Source organism: Gigantopelta aegis, chromosome 1, assembly GCF_016097555.1.
Source record: "Gigantopelta aegis isolate Gae_Host chromosome 1, Gae_host_genome, whole genome shotgun sequence".
Lineage (NCBI taxonomy): Eukaryota > Metazoa > Mollusca > Gastropoda > Neomphalida > Peltospiridae > Gigantopelta > Gigantopelta aegis.
In genome coordinates, this window is record NC_054699.1 from 34,230,794 (window position 1) to 34,256,955 (window position 26,162).

General features: G+C 38.4%; 1 protein-coding gene across 2 annotated transcripts in view; it reads right to left on the reverse strand.

Annotated features, from left to right (window-relative positions):
- LOC121374084 (unconventional myosin-XVI-like) overlaps window positions 1-26,162 on the reverse strand; it is a 181,963-nt gene that overhangs the window by 76,317 nt on the left and 79,484 nt on the right. The window lies entirely within an intron of this gene.

The following is a 26,162-nucleotide window of genomic DNA, read 5'->3' on the forward strand; positions in this document are numbered from 1 at the left end:
TTCAAGGGCCATAACTCCATCAAAAAAATTGTTAAATTGCCATGAAAGTAAAACTTGATCTGTAACAGTACATGATAAAGCAATAAACACAATTTCAGCTCAATATCTCAAGGTTTTCTGAAGAAAAAAAAAGCTTTGGAAAACAAATTAACATATCTCCTAAGTTCAAGGGCCATAACTCCGTCAAAAATGGTTAAGTTGCCATGAAAGTCAAACATGATCTGTAGCAGTACATGGTAAAGCTATACACAAAATTTCAAAACATCCGGGAATCTATATGTGGGACAGACAGACAGACAAACAGACAGACAGAGACAGACAAAAGGATGAAAATGAAACCTATAGTCCTCTCCTGTTGGACCAGTAGAAGACTAATAACTAATGGGTTATATGATGAGAATCAAGTTGTAAGAGTGCTCAGACTAGCAACAGGACAGTCGTAGAAGTCGTGACAGCAGAAAGTTGGCCAACTTTGTACTGGCAGTTGGTAGTCTAACACTGCATTAAGAACACCACTATAGCACATTGATTTATTAATCATCAGCTACTGGATGTCAAACACTTGATAATCCTGACTTAGTTTTAGAAAAAACCTGCTACATTCTTCCATTTGTTCGTTTAGTTAGTTTTGTGTTTATATCCAATTAAGGTTCAAGCACGGGATAGCACATACCACGGCCTTTGATGTACCAGTTGTGGTGCACTGGCTGGAGCAAGAAATAGCCCAATGGGCCCACTGACGGGGACTATACAAGCGAGGAACTCGAAGGAACGTGTAAGATCATCATTAATTCAATAACTGCCTGGTTTTCCCCATCAGAATTCATTACGTTTATTGCTCGCTAGCTGCACTATGAGTCTGGACATCTGTCGGACAGAGTCACTCAGATAAACTGTATGGAAAACAGCACGTACTCGTACTCGGGTCTCACCACACACTTCTAACGGTCCTCAATTTATAATGGCTGGATCTAGGTCAGTCGCATGAAAAAAAAGGTTGATTTGTTTAACAACACCACTAGAGCACATTGATTTATTAATCATTAGCTATTAGATGTCAACATTAGGTAATTTTGACATATAGTCTTAGAGAGGAAATCCACTACATTTTGTTTTCATTAGTAGCAAGGGATCTTTTATATGCACTTTCCCAGACAGGATAGCACATACCACAGCCTTTGATATAACAGTCATGGTGCACCGACTTGAACAAGAAATAGACCAATGGGCCCACCAACAGGGATCGATCCTAGACTGACTGCCCATAAAGCGAGTGCTTTACCACTGGGCTACGTCTCGCACCTGACAGTCACTCGGATAAACTATATGAAAAACAGCACATATATATCTCACCACACATTCACATACTCCTGACGGAGTTTGTAATGGCTGAATCTAGGTCAGTCGGTAGAAAAAACATGTTTTGTTTAACAACATCACTAGAGACCATTGATTTATTAATCATCGGCTATTGCATGTCAAACATTTGGTAATTTTGACATACATGTATAGTCTTAGAGAGGAAAACCGCTACATTAGTAGGGATCTTTTAGTTGCACCATCCCACAGCCTTTGATATACCAGTCACAGTGCACTGGCTGGATGTAAAATAGCCCAATGGGCCACTGATGGGAATCGATCCCAGACCGAATACGCATCAAGTGATATAACATTGGGCTATGTCCCAGTCTTCGATGTTGTGACAGAGACAGAGGGAGACAGAGAAGAAGAAAGGAAGGAATAAAATGATTTATTTAACGACGCACTCAGCACATTTTATTTACGGTTATATGGCATTGGACATATGGTTAAGGACCACACAGATATTAATTGAGGGACGAAACCCGCTGTCACCACTTCATGGGCTACTCTTTTCGATTAGCAGCAAGGGATCTTTTATATGCACTATCCCATAGACAGGGTAGTACATACCATGGTCTTTGATGTACCAGTCATGGTGCACTGGCTGGAGCAAAAAATAGCCCAATGGACCCACCGACAGGAATCGATCCCAGACCGACCACGCAGCAAGCAAGCACTTTACCACTGCGCTATGTCCCTCTCCCTAAGGCAGATAGAAATGAAGGCATCATCAGTCTGGCTTGTTTATCTAGGACAGGGGGTTAATGACTAGTTAGTTTGTCATTAGTGAGGGAGAGGTTCACATAGTGTCTTTATTCCACTCCAGTTGGTCAGGAAAATTAACTCTGGGTAACTCTGCAAGTCGCCATGTTGAGGGTGTTTTCTGATCACTCATTCGTTTTCTGGGAGCAGAATCCAGCTCAATCGGAAGAACGTACACCTTAGGATCAAATCACTTCACTGACTGAATCAGTTTTTTTCCCATTCCAACCAAAAAGTTTCTTTTGTTTAACGACACCACTAGAGCACACTGATTTATTAATCATCAAGCTATTGGATGTAAAACATTTGGTAATTTTGATATATAGTCTTAGAGAGGAAATCTGCTACATGGGATATTATATATATACATTATCCCACAGACAGGATAGCAAATACCATGACCTTTGATATACCACTTGTAGTGCACTGGCTGGAATGAGAAATAGCCCAATGGGCCCACCATCCCAAACAGTGCCCAATGACTGGTGTATCAAAGGCAGTGGTATGTGCTGTACATCCCATCTGTGGGAAATGACATATATGAGATACTTTGCTGCTAAAAGAAAAACTAGCAGATTTCCCTTGAAGACTATCTCAGAATTGATTCTGCTCATGGCAAAGACTGGTAGATGACAATTCTTTAATCAATAAATGCTCTAGTGGTGTCACTAAACAAAATAAACATTACCTTTTCAACTCTAATGAAGAAATCCTAGCTTTGATGCTGTAATTCTTTGCCATCACGAATGTGTGCAATACCACTTATATCACATCCTTGATGGAAGTCAGCCATCTTTTGATGCAGTTTTGCATGAGCATTAACACTTGTATCTCATCTTTAAAAGAAATCCCATCTTTGACAAGGTATTCTAACTATGTGTAATAACACTTATATCATATCCCCGGAGGAAGAGAGCCAAGACTGCCTTTCCTGTGAACTTTCATGTGACCACCAGTTACAACGTCGCCACTGTCTAAGACTCTTTCTCGATGCCAATTACAACATTTCCCGTCCAACTGCACTTCAATAGGCCGACTCTTTGTTGAACATTGCTGGGATAATACAGCACACAAACTTAATAATAAGTAAATAACAGAAAATCAATTTGTTTAGTTTTTTTCAAGGTAAACATATTAGGGACCATTCAGTTACAAAATGTTATAAGCATACACACCGTAAAAAAAATTATAGCCTCTACCCCCTTTTGAAAAGAATATGTTGAGAATTGGGGGTTTTTAAATAAATATTTCAAAGCATTCAGTGCCATTAACCCTCTTCCTCTCAATATATAGTCTGTATAATGCTTATTAAAATGTTGATCATTGGAAAATGATCTTATTAGTTTAAACCCGATAAAATGGACACTAAGTTTGCTTAATCTACAAAAACGTAACACATTTGGATAAAGTTATAATAGAGCAGTGATAGAAATATGCTGAATTTTTACTAGTCCACCAAACAAATATGTCCAGAAATCTACTTGTCTGCCAACATTTTCAATGGTTTATTTTATTCAAGTACCAGGATGATGTTTGCGATTGCTAAAAATGAAACTGCACTGAACATTTTTACTTGTCCACTGGACAATGACCGAGGCACATTTTGCTTGTCCGAATAGATTTTTACTTGTCGGGACAAATGGACAAGTGCTTATTTTGAACACTGTAGAGTGAAACAAAGAGTCGGTGATACCAAACACCTAAATACCCTTAACTTTAGACAGACTTGAGCTCGTCTCCATAACCATTACTTCTCAAGTGCTTATTTTGAACACTGTAGAGTGAAACAAAGAGTGGGTGATACTAAACACCTAAATACCCTTAACTTTAGACAGACTTGAGCTCGTCTCCATAACCGTTACTTCTCAAGTGCTTATTTTGAACACTGTAGAGTGAAACAAAGAGTCGGTGATACACTGTAAACACCTAAATACCCTTAACTTTAGACAGACTTGAGCTCGTCTCCATAACCGTTACTTCTCAAGTGCTTATTTTGAACACTGTAGAGTGAAACAAAGAGTCGGTGATACTAAACACCTAAATACCCTTAACTTTAGACAGACTTGAGCTCGTCTCCATAACCGTTACTTCTCAAGTGCTTATTTTGAACACTGTAGAGTGAAACAAAGAGTCGGTGATACTAAACACCTAAATACCCTTAACTTTAGACAGACTTGAGCTCGTCTCCATAACCGTTACTTCTCAAGTGCTTATTTTGAACACTGTAGAGTGAAACAAAGAGTCGGTGATACTAAACACCTAAATACCCTTAACTTTAGACAGACTTGAGCTCGTCTCCATAACCGTTACTTCTCAAGTGCTTATTTTGAACACTGTAGAGTGAAACAAAGAGTCGGTGATACTAAACACCTAAATACCCTTAACTTTAGACAGACTTGAGCTCGTCTCCATAACCGTTACTTCTCAAGTGCTTATTTTGAACACTGTAGAGTGAAACAAAGAGTCGGTGATACTAAACACCTAAATACCCTTAACTTTAGACAGACTTGAGCTCGTCTCCATAACCGTTACTTCTCAAGTGCTTATTTTGAACACTGTAGAGTGAAACAAAGAGTCGGTGATACTAAACACCTAAATACCCTTAACTTTAGACAGACTTGAGCTCGTCTCCATAACCGTTACTTCTCAAAAAGTATACCTGCATGTTTTTTAAATATGAAAAAAAGCATTTCGTGGTATTAAAAACACCAGAATGTCCAGAATAACTTTGCATGTATGAAAATGGATAATCTAAACAATAAAATCAAAAGAAGGTCTAATTTTAATTGCCATATTGGCTCTAATAGTGAAAACATATTTGGTGTACTGTTTAAAAAACAAAGGTCTTTCACATTAACACATGGAGTCGAACATAAGGACGACACAGATATTGAGGGAAGAAACCCACCGTTGCCACTTCAAGGGCTATCTTTTCTATTAGCAGCAAGGGATCTTTTATATGCACCATCCCATAGACAGGATAGCACATACCATGGCCTTTGATGTACCAGTCATGGTGCACTGGCTGGAGCGAGAAATAACCCAATGGGCCCACTGACGGGGATCGATCCCAAACTGACCGCGCATCAAGCGAGAGCTTTACCACTGGGCTACGTCTCGCCCCAAAAGGACAGGACCAACACAAATATATTATGGGAATCATGGATAGCAAATATTTGAAGAGAAAAAGTTAATGTTTGTTTTTGTTTAATGACACCACTAGAGCACATTGATTAATTAATTATCAGCTATTGGATGTCAAACATTAATTATGAATTGTAGTCTTCAGAGGAAACCCGCTACATTTTCCAATTAGCATGAAGGGATCTTTTATATGAACTTTCCCACAGACAGGACACCACATACCATGATTTTTTAAATACATATACACTGGTTGGGGCGGTAAAGCCCAATCATAGAATGGGTCCACTGAGGTGGTCAATCCTGTGACAAAGCACCTGAGGCGGGTGTTCTACCCACCGAGCTTGATCCCACCCACCCCATCCCTACAAGTGCACAGCACCTCAGGCGAGTGTTCTACCCACCGAGCTTGATCCCACCCACCCCATCCCTACAAGTGCACAGCAACTGGTATATCAAAGCCAGGTATGTGCTGCCCTGTCTGTGTAAAAGTGAAAATAAATAATCCCTTGCTGTATGGTAATGAAAAAAGTAAGGGGTTTTACCAGAAGTCTACATCATATTGTATTATAATTACCAAATATTTGACAGCCAACAGCCAATGATTAATATATATCAATGTGCTCTAGTGGTGTGTTCTTAAACTTAAGAAATTCATCTTATCATAATGAACAATGTGCAGACAATCTTTAATCATTCCTTCCCTTTCAAAAAAGGAATAAAAAGGAAACTGGCAATACATATGTCTTATAGGAAGGAAGGAAATGTTTTATTTAACAACGCACTAAACACATTTTATTTACAGTTATATGGCGTCAGACATATTGTTAAGGATCACATAGATAGAGAGAGAAAACCCGCTGTTGCCACTTCGTGGGCTACTCTTTTCAATTAGCAGCAAGGGATCTTTTATATGCACCATCCCATAGACAGGATAGCACATACCACGGCCTTTGATGTACCAGTCGTGGTGCACTGGCTGGAGCAAGAAATAGCGCAATGGGCCCACTGACGGGGATCAATCCCAACACGACTGCGCATCAAGGAGAAGCTTTACCACTGGGCTACGTCTCGCCCCCATGTCTTATAGGAATCCAAAAAAAAGGAAAAGGAAACAGGCAATACAAATGTCTTATGGGAATCATGGAGAGCAAATATTTGAGTAGAAAGTCTATCGGGTTTATCTTCACCTGATGGAAATGAAGCTAAGTCGCTTCCTGCTGTTAACACTGTTTGACATCTGCTGATGAGAAAACAGTATTTGTAAAACCCTCACTCAGACCACAGCATCTGCTCTTTAACCTGTCTGCAATGTGAACAGGGAGTCCAGCACTGCCCGCTGGTCACTAATGACAAACACCAATACACACACTGGTCACTAATGACAAACATACACACATCCACTCACAAGTCAAGAAAAGCTGATCGCAATAGAAATGGGTAGATCATTAAAATTTATGAGAAATCATTAAAAAGAATTAATCCAAAACATTTAATTGTTCTCGCTGTAAGTTTAGAAAATTTGTTTCTAATTTTCATTATTATTCCTATTTACCTAGTACTAGCAAAACAACAATGCTATACGACCTTTAAGTTGAATAAGACTATATGTATTGAAAGAATACTTTAAGAGTGGATGGATGGATGGATGGATGGATGGATGGATGGATGTTGGATCAATGATTGTTTCGATGGATGGATGAATGGATGAATGGATGGATGAATGAATGGAAGGATGGGTGAGTTATGAATACATGGTACATAAATGAGATAATTGAATGGATGGATGGATGGATGGATGGATGATGGATGGATGGATGGATGAATGGATGGATGGATGAATGAATGGAAGGATGGGTGAGTTATGAATACATGGTAGATAAATGAGATAACTGAATGGATGGATGGATGAATACAAATAAACAATTTACTGCATAATCGTGTGTACATAAATGGTATTTTCTAGACTGTTGCAGTGATGTGATCTGAACTCCCTAATTCAGAGTTTTCATACAGCTTAACCTCTTTTCACACACCATCTTTTCTCAGTTTAACAGAAGAAGTGTATACACATATCTTTTGTTTATCTCTCGAGCACAATGGAGGTTCCACACCTGCAGATATCATTCCAGGGCAAAGCCAGCATGTCCGTCATGTTTTGTGTCCGTCAGGTATGTCTGTCAGTCAAAGTGTCAGAAAACTGGTAAAGTTATAAACTAATTAATGTGTAGATAGCAGCACCTGTATACATGTGTCAAGAAATATAATGTTACACATGACTTGTGCTAAAGTTAGCAAGAAACCACAAACAGCTGGAATAATAAAAGTGTTGATATTCAGAATTTAATATCTTAATTCAGGGTTACCAAATTTTTATCACGATGGGGAGTTACCGAGTAGTTGTTGTTTTCAATGTTGTTTTTTTAGTTTTGTTTTGTTGTTGCAGGTTTTTTCAAATGGTTGGTATTTAATAACCCTAAAGGCATCCAATTTTTTTTTTTTTTTATCTAGACCAGAGAAATACAGGGTATAAATTATATTTTACAGCATTAGCATTAGTGGGTGAGGGGGGGGGGGGGGGGGGGGGGGGGGGGGAAGAGATATACATGAATGGTTTAACTCATTTGAAAAATCATAAGCAGCAATCTGTTTTGGTCTCAAACTGTTTTCACTATAAAAGGTGTATAGACTACATTTTTGTTTTGGGAGTGGTTGAAAGGACGAGTTGTTGTGGGTGCATTTTTTCTCGAAGAGGTAATTTCTAATAGCCCTGATGCCAGTCAAATCATCTTTTAAATATTTATGTACTTTGTCACAGCATAAAAGTTTGCTTGTTTTGTTTAACGACACCACTAGAGTGCATTGATTAATTAATCATAGACTACTGGATGTCAAACATTTGGTAATTCTGACTACTAGTCAATTGAGGAAACATGCTACATTTTTTCTAATGCAGAAAGGATCTTTTATATGCACTTTCCCACAGACAGGATAGCACATACCATGGCTTTTGAACAGTTGTGGTGCATCTGGTTGGAATAAGAAAAAACATATCAGTTGAACATATCCACCGAGGTGGTTCAATCCTGCGATGCAAGCACCTCAGGCTTGTCAAAGCATAAGACTTGTGATACACTCGGCAAGTTGTGTAGCTGGGAGGAATGGGTGGGGATGGACGGAGGGGGTCGAGGGAAAGGAGATGCTTAAGACCTGTGATACACTGGGTATGTTGTGAAGCTGGAAGAGACAGGTGGGGATGGACGGAGGGGGTCGAGGGAAAGGAGATGCTTAAGACCTGTGATACACTGGGTATGTTGTGAAGCTGGGAGAGACAGGTGGGGATGGACGGAGGGGGTCGAGGGAAAGGAGATGCTTAAGACCTGTGATACACTGGGTATGTTGTGAAGCTGGGAGAGACAGGTGGGGATGGACGGAGGGGGTCGAGGGAAAGGAGATGCTTAAGACCTGTGATACACTGGGTATGTTGTGAAGCTGGGAGAGACAGGTGGGGATGGACGGAGGGGGTCGAGGGAAAGGAGATGCTTAAGACCTGTGATACACTGGGTATGTTGTGAAGCTGGGAGAGACAGGTGGGGATGGACGGAGGGGGTCGAGGGAAAGAAGATGCTTAAGACCTGTGATACACTGGGTATGTTGTGAAGCTGGGAGAGACAGGTGGGGATGGACGGAGGGGGTCGAGAGGGAAAGGAGATGCTTAAGACCTGTGATACACTGGGTATGTTGTGAAGCTGGGAGAGACAGGTGGGGATGGACGGAGGGGGTCGAGGGAAAGGAGATGCTTAAGACCTGTGATACACTGGGTATGTTGTGAAGCTGGGAGAGACAGGTGGGGATGGACGGAGGGGGTCGAGGGAAAGGAGATGCTTAAGACCTGTGATACACTGGGTATGTTGTGAAGCTGGGAGAGACAGGTGGGGACGGACGGAGGGGGTTGAGGGAAAGGAGATGCTTAAGACCTGTGATACACTGGGTATGTTGTGAAGCTGGGAGAGACAGGTGGGGACGGACGGAGGGGGTTGAGGGAAAGGAGATGCTTAAGACCTGTGATACACTGGGTATGTTGTGAAGCTGGAAGAGACAGGTGGGGACGGACGGAGGGGGTTGAGGGAAAGGAGATGCTTAAGACCTGTGATACACTGGGTATGTTGTGAAGCTGGAAGAGACAGGTGGGGACGGACGGAGGGGGTCGAGGGAAAGGAGATGCTTAAGATCTGTGATACACTGGGTATGTTGTGAAGCTGGAAGAGACAGGTGGGGGATGGACGGAGGGGTTCGAGGGAAAGAAGATGCTTAAGACCTGTGATACACTGGGTATGTTGTGAAGCTGGGAGAGACAGGTGTGGACGGACGGAGGGGGTTGAGGGAGAGGGGATGCTCAAAGGACTGACCTCACAATGAAATATGATACGGTACAATCTGTTTTTGATCAAACCGAATTCACCACAATTTCCATATCATGTAAATTCTATTTTGATGATGGTAAAAAAAAGTATGTTTTTCTGAAAGCATGTTTCTCCTTCTGACACCACGTCAATGATAAACTAGTCAATGTTTTGCCAGGTTACTGACAGCCACTGACCTGTCCATTGTCTTGTCCTGTTTAAAGTGTTGGCCACACTTCACCTGCAGTCAGCTGTGAAAATCATTCACCTGAGTCGGGTCATAGGTCAGTGTTAACGCTTTTACAATTTCCATCAAATTTTAGGTTGTTTTTTAACTACACCACTGATAAATATAAAATGAATAAATAAACTAATGGATGGATGGATGGATGGATGAATGAATGAATGAATGAATGAATGAATGAATGAATGAATGAATGAATGAATGAATGAATGAATGAATGAATGAATGAATGAATGAATGAATGAATGAATGAATGAATGAACGAACCAAAAATAAATAAATAAATAATAAATAAATAAATAAAAACAAAAAAACCTCATCCAGTTTTACACAAAGTGTTCACCATCAAGCATGACCTGTTTCTTCTTACAACAATTATTCTGACATTTATCATTTTCTCTGACCTTTCTTAAAAATTCCTTTTAACATTTTTCTCAAACTTTGTGACCTTTCGCTTTCGTTGTGGAGTACAATCGACTTTCCAACGACTTGAAACCAGGGACATTCATGTGTTAGATATCATTTCATCATAGTTTGATATAAAGCAGACTTATATATATATCGTTTGGCCTCTGAAAGACCATTTCTTTCACATTGCTTGTGCATATCTTCTTTTACATGTACATCATCTATTTTGTGTTCGCATATTCAGTTTAGGTCATGATGACCGGACCATATTAGGCTACACAAAATCAAATCAGTATACCCCAAATCAGTTTTGTGTGACCCATACTGGGTTGGGTGGGACATAGCTCATTGGTAGAGCACTCGCCTCATGCACATTCGGTTTAGGATCGATCCATATCCGTGGGTCCATTGGGCTATTTCTCTTTTCAGCCAGTTTACAATGTCTAGTATATCAAAGACTGTGGTATGTGCTATCCTGTCTGTTGACATGGTGCATACATGTATAAAAGATCCCTTGCTACTAATGGAAAAATATAGCGAGTTTCCTTTAGAGTATATCAAAATTACCAAACGTTTGACATCCATAGCCGATGATTAATACATCAGTGTGATCTAGTGGTATTGTTTAACAAAACAAACTTTAATTTTCCATACTAGGTTGTGCTATTTTTCAGTTCTCAAACGCTTCTATTCTGATGTAGAAAGTAAAGTTTGTGTTTTATACATGCATACATGATTACCTGGAATTAAGACTAACAGGGGGCAGGGGGCAATGAAATGATCATTCAGAGGCATATACAGCAGACCCATTGGGTCCCCCTCCCCATCTCAACCAGAGCCCTACGACTGGTATATCAAAGACAAAGGGCTGTCCTGTCTGTAAAAGTGCTAATAAAAAATATGTTTGTTGCTCATGGTAAATGTAGCCAGTTTCCTCTGAAAGAAATGTTTTATTTAATGACGCACTCACCGGTTTCCTCTGAAGACCACGGTTTCCTCTGAAGACCACGTGTTACTATTGTTAAATGTTTGACATCCAACAGCCAATAATTAAGTCTTTCAACAACACCACTTCATCAAAAATAATTAATGTATACTTGTCAGGCACGTGTGTTTGGTGAGGATTTCTGGGGTCAAAACCCCACACCCACACTCCCCAGCTCTTGCAAATTTTCTCCTTTTTTGTTCCAATGTATTTTCCAGGGGAATCATGACTTGAACCCAAAATAAACTTAGCTTGTCACAGTCTAGACCCCTCCTTGCATAAATTCCTGCACACACGCCTGTCTGCATGTATTATTATTATTTTGAATGCAACATACATCGCTTCATCAGAGGTATAATTATAAATATAGGTGAATTAAGCTACAAAATAAAACACCATCATTGTGAGCAGATGTTTACTCTTAAATATCCAATCAAATATCCTATTGACAGCTTATATGATCTTTAAACAACCAATCAAAAGTCCTATTGACAGTTAATATGACGACAAATAGTTCCATAACCCTACATAAACAGAAAACAAGATCACACAGAAATATACAGTAATACCTCGTCAACCTGAGACCTTTGTTAAGCAGCCACTGTCATAATAAACCAACTTGTTAATAATTAGCCCACATCACACAGAAATATACAGTAATATCTGGTCAACCTGACACCTTTGTTAAGCAGCCACTGTCATAATAAACCACCTTGTTATTAGCCCACATCACACAAAAATATACAGTAATATCTGGTCAACCTCACACCTTTGTTAAGAGGCCACTGTCATAATAAACCATCTTGTTATTAGCCCACATCACACAGAAATATACAGTAATATCTGGTCAACCTGACACCTCTGTTAAGAGGCCACTGTCATAATAAACCACCTTGTTATTAGCCCACATCACACAGAAATATACAGTAATATCTGGTCAACCTGACACCTTTGTTAAGAGGCCACTGTCATAATAAACCATCTTGTTATTAGCCCACATCATTTAACAGTACAGTGAAACATCTTTAAATAGGACATTCAGGAGGTCAAGTAAAAAGTCTGGTTTTAAGGGATTCATTTCAACTTATTTTCGTGCTTATATCCAATTAAGGTTCAAGCACGCTGTCCTGGGCACACACCTCAGCTATCTGGGCTGTCTGTCCAGGACAGTGGGTTAGTTGTTAGTTGGTTAGTGGTTAGTGAGAGAGAAGAGGGTGTATTGGCCTTTCACTTACCCATTGAGCCCTTAAGAACTCGCTCTGGGTTGGAGCCGGTTACGGGCTGCGAACCCTGTACCTACCAGCCTGTAGTCCAATGGCTTAACCACTACGCCACCGAGGCCGGTTTTCTGGTTTGGATAGGTTCTGCTCTATACTTATAGGCAAATAGGTTGAGTAGATTCCAGCTGAGTCTTTGTACAATCACTCTATGCATTATGGATTACATCATAGGCATACAGGCTGACTTTTTTGTAAGGGGGACAAGCTGGCTTTTGCTCGAATTAAATGAAAATGCCGAATCTGGACAACATTATTTATTCATATTAGCATTTCTGCTAATCAGCTACCTGTACAAATGTATGTAGGGCTGCAAACGAATCACTTCACATTTTTACATGGATTACATCTAAGTTTGAAAATAGAATGATGGAAATACATGGTTCTCAGGTTAGCATATTTTGCCTGAATATCTGTATCATTTTTGCCCTAATTTGAGGTTTTGCCCCAACCTCACACCCCTGTCTTGTAAGCATTTCATTTCAACTTATTTTGTGCTTAAGGTTCAAGCACGCTGTCCTGGGCACACACCACAGCTATCTGGGCTGTCTGTCCAGGACAGTGAGTTAGTTGTCAACTGTTAGTGGTTAGTGAGAAAGAAGAGGGTATAGTGGCCTTAAGACCTCGCTCTGGGTAGGAGCTGGTACCAGGCAGGGAACCCTGTACCTATCAGCCTGTAGTCCGATGGCTAAACCATGATGCCACCGAGGCCGGTTTTCACTCTTAATACATTTCCTGGGACACTCCATATTGTAAATCAAACTGTTACATTAATCCACTTACATTATCATACTTAAATAAACTCAGTTTATTAAATTAACCCAATTACATTAACAGGGTTAATCAAAATAATACACTTAAATTAACACAATTATTAATATATTGGTGAGGTTTTGGCAACATCAAAGTTTAGTGAGGTTGGCTAATTTCTTACACTAATTGGTTTATCACTAATCGGTTTATTAATTAAAAAATACTGTGACCACCTGACCACAGAACATAAAGTAATATATTAGTGTTTGTGTACAACCTGGCTCATCTTTCACCCATACAAATACAATTTAATTTTTACAGAATTTAATACATGTATCATTCATTAATGAAAAAATATTAAATGATAATTAGTATGCTCCAATATCATATTTGCAAATGCTTTTCAGTCACTATCCATAATTTAAAAAAAGAGATGTTTAATGTGTTACCTTAATTTGAAGAAATATATCTATTAATTATCTATATGGTTCAACATAACCGAGTTAATAATAATCATACGAAGCACACGTGTAATAACAAGTGTAATGACGTCATTTTGGGAAGCGACGTCATATAATGACGTTCCTTCTCCAGTCCTAGCTCAGACTGTGCATTTGAAATATGACGTCATTTCATCGTCTCCTTCTAGTTGTGGCTGAAACATTTGAGTTGGGTCTTGTTATTCATAAAGAAAACAACAACAATAATATTGATAATAACAAAATTATTACACTCGTGTGTGAGCTGTACTAAATTCTCACTCGAGCAATACAAAATTCCTGACACTTGTTTTGTAAAATCAGTACGACACACAAGCTTGTATAATAATCTCTATATCTACAACTAACTACTGTTAGCAGAATGAAGAAGTAAAGAGAAGATACAAATGCTTTTCAGTCACTATTTATCATTTTTTAAAAAGAGATATTTGATGTGTTACCTTAATTTGAAGAAACATATATATCCAGCCAACTGTTAGCATAATGAAGAACTAAAGAAGAATTAAACACATAAAGTCAAAGATATGGACATATACAAAGTTTTTCTACTTGATACGTCTGATGGTCTATTAGCAGACGGCACTTCCACCAAAATGAATTCATATCAACATACAAGGCGTTATTATCATCCATTAAGTTTCGCTTCCTGGGCCAGTAATAACCTCAACACACAGGTGTATCACAACAGAGACACAATGCAATACAATGTGTAGAGTTTCCTGGTTTTATAAATCTATCTATAGAATCATAGTATTGAAGTATTAACCCACTGTCAAGGAAAAGATCCACTAAAGTCATAAGTGTGACCACAATACATTCTAGTATATAGTGAAACCGTAAGTAACTTAAGTAGCGAAGGTTTCTAGTTGCCTTAACTGGGGGGGGGGGGGGGGGGGGGGGGGAGGTAGTTCTGTTACCCTGGAGTGAACAGGACCAGTGATTTCTACTTGCCTGGAGTCATGGAACCAATAATGTTTACTTTCCTGGAGAATGGGGGCAGTACATGTGTTACTTTTAACCCCTGACAGAGGTATCCATTTGAGTAGGTTTGACTGTATTTAATATATTTCCTGGTTAACAATCAATAATATTATCTCTTGGAGTTCTCCATTAATTTTTAAGAAAGTGTTCCTCAGTAACCTGAAGACCTGAAAGTGTTTCAGTATGTACTGTGACAAGCTGGGTTTTTCCTATAAAGGGAACTGTCAATGTGTAGTAACTATATGTCAAGAACTCCATTATTAGTTAATTTGAACATACACATACAACTATTATGTTTATTTGGACTGCCATTCGTTTCACAGTGTATTCCTCACATAAATAGGTTACAATGTATACATACATGTACACGCGTGGCTAGCTCTGGGTGAGCAGAACATTTTGCCAAATCATTTATATAAACCTTAAAAATTACAAACACACATTTATTTTTTAAAAGAACATTCCTGAGTTTGCTGCATTTTTTTGTAAGATGTTTCCAAATAATAAAATATTTCTACAATTACACTTACATATTAAATATATTTTCTTCTTTAGAATATCAGTGTCTGTATATTCAATGTGTTTCTGGTCATCTTAATATTTGTAAGAAGCCTAAACTGGATTTGGTCTTCAAATAATTTTGTACGTATAAAAAAATTATTTTAGGAAATATAACGAAATTTAACCTAGTACAAATATTAGAACAATCAGAAACACGTTTAATATACAGCCTCTAATATTTTATGCAGAAACATATATTTGATATGTAATTACAATCGTTAAAAAGTCTCTTTTAGTCGATAACATCTTAAAAATTACAGCAAACTCAGTAATGTCCCTTTAATAAAATAACAATTAAGATCAAATTTGACAACTGTTTTCAAAATTCGCAAGTGCTAGAACTAGTCCTGTATACATTTAATACAGACACAAGTTCAAGAGCCCGATTCCACAAAACAGCTGTACAGTTAAAGTTTGTTTTGTTTAACGACACCACTAGAACTAGTCCTGTATACATTTAATACAGACTCAACTTCAAGAGCCCCACTCCACAAAACAGCTGTACAGTTAAAGTTTGTTTTGTTTAACGACACCACTAGAGCAAATTGATTTATTATTCATCGGTTATTGGATGTCAAACATTTCCTAATTTTGACATATAGTCGTTTGTACAGCACTCTCGTCATAAAATTACTAACTTTTTCCTGCTATCAGCAACCTGTCCAACAACACAAGGTAGCTCACTATTGGCTTAGATTATGATTTAAATTGTAAACTGGTGTGAGCCACTAAGTGTTGTTTTGTTTAATGATACCACTAGAGCACATTGATTTATTAGTCATCAAACATTGTATAATTCTGATATATAGTCTCAGAGGAAGCCCGTGGTGGGACAGTAGTAAAGTACTCTTCTGATGTGCAGTCAGTCTGGGATCGATCCCAGATGGTGCACCCATTGGCATATTTCTCCTTTTTCCCAGTGCACTGGTATATAAAAGGTATGTGCTATCCTGTCTGTGCGATGGTGCATATAAATGATTCCTTGCTACTACATGAAAAGTGTGGCTGGTTTCCTCTCTAAGACTTTGTAAGAATTACCAAATGTTTGACACACAACAGCTGATGACAAATAAATCAATGTGCTCTAGTGGTGCCATTAAACAAAACAAATTAACACTTTTAGAGGAAGCCCCCTACTTTTTTCTATTAGCAGCAAAGGACCATTTAAATGCACTTTCTCACAGACTGATAATTACAAGGAACTGTAACAATACATACGTACTACACATGACAATGTGTTTGAATCTTGTTAATTACAAGGAACTGTAACAATACATACGTACTGCACATGACAATGTGTTTGAATCTTGTTAATTACAAGGAACTGTAACAATACATACGTACTGCACATGACAATGTGTTTGAATCTTGTTAATTACAAGGAACTGTAACAATACATACGTACTACACATGACAATGTGTTTGAATCTTGTTAATTACAAGGAACTGTAACAATACATACGTACTGCACATGACAATGTGTTTGAATCTTGTTAATTACAAGGAACTGTAACAATACATACGTACTGCACATGACAATGTGTTTGAATCTTATTAATTACAAGGAACTGTAACAATACATACGTACTGCACATGACAATGTGTTTGAATCTTGTTAATTACAAGGAACTGTAACAATACATACGTACTGCACATGACAATGTGTTTGAATCTTGTTAATTACAAGGAACTGTAACAATACATACGTACTGCACATGACAATGTGTTTGAATCTTGTTAATTACAAGGAACTGTAACAATACATACGTACTGCACATGACAATGTGTTTGAATCTTGTTAATTACAAGGAACTGTAACAATACATACGTACTACACATGACAATGTGTTTGAATCTTGTTAATTACAAGGAACTGTAACAATACATACGTACTGCACATGACAATGTGTTTGAATCTTGTTAATTACAAGGAACTGTAACAATACATACGTACTGCACATGACAATGTGTTTGAATCTTGTTAATTACAAGGAACTGTAACAATACATACGTCCTACACATGACAATGTGTTTGAATCTTGTAACAAGTACAAATGTAAAACAATCATTCAAAAGTTATTATCATGTTAAAAGAGAAATCTCTTCAGAAAATGTTTATAACTGTAGCCCATCTGAGGTCATTGTTCCTAAAGGATGGATGGATTGATGGATGGACAGACGGACAGACGGATGGACGGACGGATGGATGAATAAATGGTTGGATAGATGGATGGATGGATAAGTGGATGAATGAATGGATGGATGGATGGATGGATGGATGGATGGATGGATGGATGGATGGATGGATGGATGGATGGATGGATGGACGGACGGACGGACGGACGGACGGACGGACGGACGGACAAGTGGGTGGATGGATGGACGGATGGATGGACAGACGGACGGATGGATGGATGGATGGATGAATAAATGGATGGATAGATGGATGGATGGATAAGTGGATGAATGAATCAATGGATGGATGGATGGACAGACGGACGGACAAGTGGATGGATGGATGGATGGATGGATGAATAGATGGATGTAGGGCTTCAACTTAACTCCATAACCCCATAGCAGGGGCATTACCAATGGCACTTTTGCCACTGGATACAAATTACTGCCAATAGTTGATCGGATAAGTTGCTGGTTTTGACATTTCTACAGGCAGACTCAAAATTGCTTTACACTGTAGGTGAGCATTTTGCCTATGGAAAAAAGCTTTCAAACTGCCATACATAAGAAATTCTTAAGTTCAAGTATTGTGGATGAATAGCTTATTTTTAAAATATCATTTAACTTTTTAAACTAAATATTAAAATATATACATGTATATCTACATTTTTTAATATTCTCATTTTTGAAAATACTTTTTACCTATAAAGTATGGTTAACAATACTAACATGCATGTGTAAGTCTCATTTTCTCCCCTTCTTTTTGCATTCTCTGAACTACAACTAACCTTTAGCTTCTTTTGAAAAATACCCTTTAGCTACGAAGTACTCACAATGTTCAAATATAAACCACTAAGACTTCGTCTGTTTTTCTCTTGGAACTCTTCAAATGGTGATGACATTTACATACATTTGGTCCAGTGAGTCATCAAGGGCTTGCCAGGCTGGTCACAGACGGAGGAACTCTGGTACACACTCCGTAACATGCATGCCACAGTAAGATGCATGAACCACAACAATGTGAAGACTTCAACCAAGTCTCTGGGAACATGAGCTGTGATTTAACAAGAAGATTATACACCGCAAGCAAGCAGCTGCACATGCACTGCAGACACTGGTACCAGAACATGTTTATTCAAATCTAGCTGCCTCCTTTCATTTCGTGTTAACTTGTTCTCATGTTTACATCCAATTAAGGTTCAAGCACGCTGTTCTAGTCACATACTCTAGCTGTCTGTCCATTTCAGTGGGTTAGTGGTTAGTCTTACATCTCATCAACTGATCCATTAAAACTTTTTCTGGGTGGGAGCTGCTGCCAAGAACCCAGAACCTACTGTGGTACAATACTAACTGTTGTAGTTATGGCTTAACCACTGCACAGAAGTTAAAGTTTGTAATGTTTAATACCACCACCAGAGCACATTGATTTATTAATTATCAGCTATTGGATGTCTAACATTTGGTCATTCAGAGGAAACCCCGCTACATTTATCCAATAGTAGCAAGGAATCTTTTATATTCACTTTTCCACAGACAGGATAGCACATACCACACACCTTGATATACCAGACATGTGGCACTGATTGGAATGAGAAAAAACCCCTAGAGAATGGGTTCGCCGAGGGAATTTGATCCTTCAAATGAAGCACCTCAGGCGAGCATGCTCTACCAATTAAAATTAAAAAGTTAGTTTATTTTGTTGAACACTATTACTAGAGCACATTGACTTATTCATCATGGATTATTGGATGTCCAAGAAGAGCTATAAGATTACTTTCCTTGAACTACATGTATGGTACTCTCAGGGGAATGATGGGAAAGGAAGGAAGGAAATGTTTTATTTAACGACGCACTCAACACATTTTATTTATGGTTATATGGCATCGGACATATGGTTAAGGAACACACAGATATTGAGAGAGGAAACCCGCTGTCGCTACTTCATGGGATACTCTTTTTCGATTAGCAGCAAGGGATCGTTTATAGGCACCATCCCACAGACAAGATAGCACATACCACGGCCTTTGATATACCAGTCGTGATGCACTGACTCGAGCGAGAAATAGCCCAATGGGTTCACCAACGGGGATCGATCCCAGACCGCGAGCAGGCGCTTTACCACTGGGCGACATCCAGCCCGGGAATGATGGTGATAGTGATAGTTCTGACATTTTTGAAATGAACTCTTCCATTATTACTTTCCTTTCTTCGGAGCATGACACAGCTAGCCATCTGCATGCGCTGCAGTAATGTGAGTGCACATCCAGCAGAATCAGCCTCTGATCTAACCCTGATCAGGCTTCATTCTGGTAGCTGCACGCTGATTACCACACCAGGGATGAAAACATTTCACAGATGTTCACTTTTTAATGTCTGATGTGCATTAAGGAGATTTCTAGGCCAAACTCATTACATATAACTCCACTGAGTGTATATATACCACGTTCTTCACACGTTAATAAATAACAGTATTTGATTTACTTCCAAAAGGTTAGTGTTAGGCCAAGACCAAAAAATTGTTTTGTTTGTCTTTAAGGACTGAGCACACAAATAAAACCAATGTGAAGGTCTTTTTGTTGTTTGTTTCTTTGTTAACGACACCACTAGAGCACACTGATGAATCATTGGTGATTGGATGTCAAACATTTGAATTTTTTTTACTTGTAAACTTATAGAAAACATGCTACATTTTTTCATTATTAGCAAGGGATCTTTTATATGCACTTTCCTATAAACAGGACAGCATATACCATAACCTTTTATACACCAATCGTGGGACACTGGCTGGATGGATTAAAAAAACCCACTGAGGGGGTTCGACCCTACGATGCATGCACCTCAGGTGAGCGCCTTACCAACTGAGTTAGATCAAGCTCACAAAACTCAGGTAAAAGAAAACAAAATGTTTTAATTTAAAAAAAATTAAAACATTATACTCCAAGGTTTTATATGTTTGGCATGTTATAATGGCATGTTTATTTTATAGCTTTTACTTGCATAAATGAATCAAGTAATAAAGTTATTAATAATAACCTATTCAGATGGAAGTCATTTGTGATTAATTATCTGCCCCAGTGCTGTAATGGTTAAGCCAACAGACGGCTGGTGGATATTGGGTTCACCTTTCAGTACCAGCTCCCAACAGTAAGTTTTTTGGGGGGTTGGGTTGTTTCTTTTTGGAGTTTTTTTTTTTAGAAAACATTTTCTGCTTTCCTACAGCACATATCATTACTATATCATTGCTTTTGATATATTCAACATGCAAGATTGGATAGAGGTTGGCAGGGGACTGAGGTGGAGGAAAATCATATTTCCAGGTACATACAGGTAGTAATATAGTATGTATGTATGTATATGTATGTGTAAATAAAACGTGTATTATACACTGCGTACAGTAATAGCAGTAACATTACTGTACATACCTGCATAAATAAAGTTAAAGTTTTTTTTTATTTAATGACACCCATAGAGCACATTGATTGATTAATTAATCATCAGCTATTGGATGTCAAACATTTGAGTCATCAGAGGAAACCTGCTACATTTTTCCATCAGCAGCAAGGAATCTTTTAAATGCACTTTTCCACAGACAGGAAAGCAAATGCCACAGCTTTTGACCAGTGGTGGTGCACTGGTTGGAACAAGAAAAAACCCAATCATTTGAATGGATCCACCGAGTTAGTTCGATCCTGCGACACAAGAACCTTGGGCAAGCACTCAACCTGCATAAATAAAACGTGTACCCGGTACATATAATACATCCTGTGTGTAATGTTTGCTACAGTAATATGATATATACTGCACAGACCTCTGTAAATAAAACAGATCTACAATATAGGTGCCTGTGTAAACAGCTCTGAGATGAAATACTGTTTACTAAACAAAGCTGAATGCACAAGGTAACAACATCTAGCAGTGCTCCTCCAATCTACATATCCCAAGGTATTCAGACAATACTATGAAGAAGCTGAATCCCAAGGTATTCAGACAATACTATGAAGAAGCTGAATCCCAAGGTATTCAGACAACACTATGAAGAAGCTGAATCCCAAGGTATTCAGACAACACTATGAAGAAGCTGAATCCCAAGGTATTCAGACAATACTATGAAGAAGCTGAATCCCAAGGTATTCAGACAATACTGTAAAGAAGCTGAACCCCAAGCCAGCACTATGAGCCAAATTTACAATGTACATCTTAAAGGTGGACAAACTAAGATGTACCTGTCATGGCTGGAGACAAGGACTGGGATGTGGAGGTGGAAAATCTGATGGCTCCACCAACATCAATCAATATTACAGCACATGTCACCCTCAGGCAAGCACTCTACCCCTGTGCTACATCCCCTCATTCCTGTTTCATGGGACAAGAAATAAGGAATATTGGTTCAAAACTAGGGTAGTAGAATGTGTGCAATGAGATATTCTGTTCAAATATTGTGTAAAAGCAGCTCTGTTGTATCTTTCTGTTATGTAGTGGAGAATGTATGACTAAGTGTGAATTCCTGAAAAATAATTCTTGAGATCTGTAGGAGTAAGTAAATTTTATAAATATACACTTTGAAGTGCATTCTACAAGTTAATCCATTATTCGTTACATTTTTAACATTACTGCCAAGTAACGTTTAATTTTTTTGAATGAAAATATTGGTCAAAATCAATGAAATATCTATAAAGCTAATAACCCAAAATGACAGGATAATTTCAGACCTAACCTGAACAATTCTGCCAGTAAATTCTGAGCAATGGATGACTGGCATTACCGGTAAACATGACGCATGTTAAAAGTGTAATCTGTGATTTCTGATTCAGTATTTGACAATCATCATCAAATTCCATCCATCTGAAGGCAGGAAAGAAATGTTTTATTTAACGATGCACTTAACACATTTTATTTACGGTTATATGGCATTGGACATAATATGGTTAAGGACCACACAGATATTGAGAGAGGAAACCCGCTGTTGCCACTTCATGGGCTACTCTTTTCGATTAGCAGTAAGGGATCTTTTATATGCACCATCCCATAGACAGGATAGCACATACCATGGCCTTTGATGTACCAGTCGTGGTGCACTGGCTGGAGCGAGAACCATCCATCTCACTGTGTAATAATAATGTTCATCCGATGATGCAGATATGTGGCCTCTTTGACTAAAGCATTGTTCTAGTTTACAGTGTACAAGTTCTGTCAATTGTGGGTTTGAATCACTGACCTAACCACACAAAAAGTTCAAATAGCATGTTCTCACTATCACAACTGTAGTTCCCAAAAAAACTATTCTACTTGTAGGTACAGTTACAAAAATAGAATGATATCAGAGGTATGGATTAAACTGTACTTATTGGTACAGCAGTTTAGACCGCATTATAAGGTCATACAATTGACCAACATATTATTTATTAATATTGGAGTAAATTAAAGTGTATGACCTATAGTTTATTTATTAACATTGAATTAATAAATATTCTATATTTGATGTAAACATTTTTCAGTTAGTATCACTAATTGCATTCTTTGTCATTGGTGTTGGTAAGTATTTTATTTTCTCTTAATACCTACATGCATAATTACATGTACATGTATATACTACAGAGTATTTGTACTAACTTTTACAATTTGATGCTTTTCTGTGCAACATAATTTGTATCCATTTTAATATTATTGTTATACAGGTCAAAACACCCTGTTCAAGGAAATTTAGTTTTTCAGTGGAGAGCATGACTTGATCCTCCTATAAATTTCGTTCACTACAAGTGAACGATCTAGACCTCCCCCACCCCACCCCTAAAAATCCTATAAACTTAATGCTTCCATCATTTGTTAGACAAAAGTGATTGAAAGTTATAATTCTGTTACTATAGCCAGCATGGACAAATATAAAAGGTTAAGTAATAAATAATGTATTGTTGAACTCCTATTGTTGCATATGGCCATTGTGTGGAATTACACAAGTGACATTTTCTCTTTGGCAATTATTTATAATTACTGAGACATTTTGTCTACACTGACATCGCACTTATTACAACAACATAGACGTAATCACTCAATACAGATGACTGTCAAGTTGGCAGTCAGCATCAGTATAATATTATATTAATTCTCTCCTGCCATAACAATAAAGCAATGTCCACCACAAAAACCATTCATAATAATGATGGACACCACAAAAACCATTCATAATAATGATGGACACCACATGGCTACCACAACAGAAGTATGACCCTCAACAAAACAATACTGGCCACCATAATACAAGGATACTGCAGTCATAGAAATAAGCAGAATTTTTTATTTGTCCACCGGACAAGTACATCAAGAAATCTACTTGTCCAGCAATATTTTCACTTGTCCAAATAAATGTTTTGTTTTATTCAAGTACAAGGACTGTATTTTTATTAGTCCACTGGACAACCATTGAGGTACATTTTGCTTGTCCAAGCAGATTTTTACTTGTCAGAACAGACAAGTGCTTATTTCAAACACTGTACTGCACAGAGCATTTTGTTCAGTATTGTGTCCTAATTCGCTATACAAATTTCAGAGATTGCTAGACAATTGTAAAACGTTAAACAGACCAGTAGTAGCTACTCAATTTTCAAATGATCAGCAACTGTTGCTAATCAATGTTTTAAAAACAAAATTACATTCCCTGTACTTGCCAGCATAGAAAGATACTGGCCACCACAACAAAAATAACAATATAATGGCCAGCACAATATAAAATAAAATAAAAAAAATAAAAAAAAACCTTACAATTAAAAAAAAAAAAAAAATCCTCAGAATAAGAATTTGACCATCACAACAAATAATGCTGTCCACCATAACAAAATGATAAAAAGTTTGTTTTGTTTAACGACACCACTAGAGTGCATTGATTTTTTTTATTAATCATCAGCACAAGTTGACTTTTACGAATGGACAAGATTTCAATAAATTACCAGCCTCCAGTATAAACGCATCACCAAGTTGACTTTTACATCCAGCATGGAGCTATTGATCGACCATCACAAGTTCTCTGTCCATGAACCAGCTCAGTGGACCACAGATCTCACATAAAGAGACTCCCACCATCTCTGGTGTTGGTCCTGTAGTGGTTAAGCCATCCGATTTAAGGATGGTGAGGGGCGAGACGTAGCCCAGAGGTTAAACGCTCACTTGATGCGTGGTTGGTTTGGGATCGATCCCCGTCAGTGGACCCATTGAGCTGTTTCTTGCTCCAGCCAGTGCACCACGATGGTACATCAAAGGCCGTGGTATGTGCTATCCTGTCTATGGGATAGTGCATATAAAAGATCCCTTGCTGCTAATCGAAAAGAGTAGCCCATAAAGTGGTGACAGCGGGTTTCCTCCCTCAATATTTGTCTGGTCCTTAACAATGTGTCCGACACCATATAACCGTAAATGAAATATGCTGAGTGCGTCGTTAAATAAAACATTTCCTTCCTTCTTCTTAAGGCTGGTGTGTATTGGGTTCTCCTACCCAGAGGGAGTTTGTCGACTCAATGGATATAGGTTATATACACCAACTTCTCTCTTACTAACCACTAACCAACTGTCCTAGTGATACAGCCCAGATAGCTGAGGAGTGTGCCCAGAACATCATTCTTGAACTTTAATTGAATGTACGTCTAATTGATTATCAATGTGTCCATCCATGCATCCATTCTCTCATCTTTCCATCCACTCATTCAACCATCCGCTCATCCATCCATCCATCCATCCATCCATCCACTCATCCATCCGCTCATCCATCCATCCATCCATCCATCAATCCATCCATCCATCAATCCATCTATTCATCCATCCATCCACTCATCCATCAATCCATTCGTGCTTATATCCAATTAAGGTTCAAGCACGCTGTCCTGGGCACACACACCTCAGCTATCTGGGTTGTCTGTCCAGGACAATGGGTTAGTTGTTAATTGTTAATGGTTAGTGAGAGAGAAGAGGATGTTGTCTCCTTACACCTACCCAATGAGTCATTAAAACTTGCTCTGGGTGGGAGCCGGTATCAGGCTGTGAACCTTGTACCTACCAGCCTTGGGTCCAGTGGCTTAACCACGACACCACTGAGGCCAGTAAGAATCCATGCATATCATACAGTTTAATTAACACTTAATTTAATTGCCATTGTTAATGAAATAGCAACATTTTCACATACACGTAGTTCCTCCCACATGATTAACTAGTTGTTTACAGTCGCTACCTGTAACTGATATTTTTTATGTAACCGATATTTCAGATCTTCCGCTACACTTCCCAGTATGATGCTTAATCTTCAAGGAGTTACAGAAAGTCATGTTGGTAAACACGAGAAGAACCAAACTAAACACAACAAGTCAACAGTCAGGTGACACGGGGAAAGTGTCAACGATATGAGACGTTTACCTAAGTAAAGATGGAAATAGTTTCAAAATACAATACAAGCACATCAGCAATGCAAGTCGTTTGCCTGTGTAAAGATGGAAATAGTTTCAAAATACAATACAAGCACATCAGCAACACAAGCACAAACTTAAAAATCACCTGGTGTGTTAAAACCAAGGCTAGAAGTTAAGAAAATATTTCTTTTGGCCTGAAGGGGACTAGATATGTCTAGAAAAC